The sequence below is a fragment of the Vidua chalybeata genome, chromosome 3 (genome assembly GCF_026979565.1).
Source record: "Vidua chalybeata isolate OUT-0048 chromosome 3, bVidCha1 merged haplotype, whole genome shotgun sequence".
NCBI lineage: Eukaryota > Metazoa > Chordata > Aves > Passeriformes > Viduidae > Vidua > Vidua chalybeata.
The window spans coordinates 78,630,593-78,631,572 of record NC_071532.1 but is presented as its reverse complement, the minus strand read 5'-3'; positions in this window follow the sequence as shown (position 1 = coordinate 78,631,572).

Sequence of the window (980 nt, the reverse complement as noted above, 5' to 3'; positions counted from 1 at the left end):
GGCAAAAATATCATTATTTTTCTAAGATTAGTGGGAATTTTGACATCAACATGTTTGGGTTGGTTAATGCTGTTTTAAATTGATTGTTTTGAATAAACCTGCTATGTTTCCCTGGAAAGCGCACTACACTCTTTTTCAACACTGAAGCTACTTGCCTCTTCCATTCATTGAACCTGTAGATTTCAAGGAGAAGGTGCATTAAGATAAACATTCAGGATTCTGAAATTTAAAGACCCCATTCATGTCCACATCCATTCAAGGGCTGCTCCCGAAAGGCTCTGGACTACACAGCTGTATTAGGTAAGGGATGTAGAACAGGGAGACAAATGACAACTGACCTTGTCACACTGCGAGTTATGTCCTGGCATTGATGATTTGTCACTTCTACTCCCTAAGTTGTTAATTTACAGAATGGTTTTCCCTCAACAACATCAAACCAGTAACAAGAGAGGGCACTGACAGACAGAGGTGTGCCTGCACGCTGATTCTGAGAGTTGCAACAACTGCTTTGGCAGGGCCAGAAAGGAGAGAAGTAACATTTTAACCTTCCTTTGACAAACAGAAGGGAAAGGTCTGCAACAGTAATACAGACAAATTATACTGACAAAGAACAGCAATGCTGCATTAGATTGGTGTGTTTGTAAAAAAGGAGAAAACAGGTGTTTGAAAAGAAAAATTAAAGAATGCCTATTAAAGCGTCTCTCTATTGTTCTGTGAGTAAAACTTGTTACAAACCCACATATAAAAGTCCTTTTCAAAATGTCTTTTATAAAGGCTGGGCCAACAAATTAAGACTTAGAAAAAGCTTCCACACATTTTTATATGAATGAATTTTTATAAAATGCTGTGAACAGATTCACATCCTCTTTTCTAAGCCTGTAAAGAGGATGTCAGAAAAAACCCACAAAGCCAGATAAGAAACTGCAGAAAAATTTCTTTTCACATCCATTATTATTTTAAGAGACCTTTAGATTTGAAGG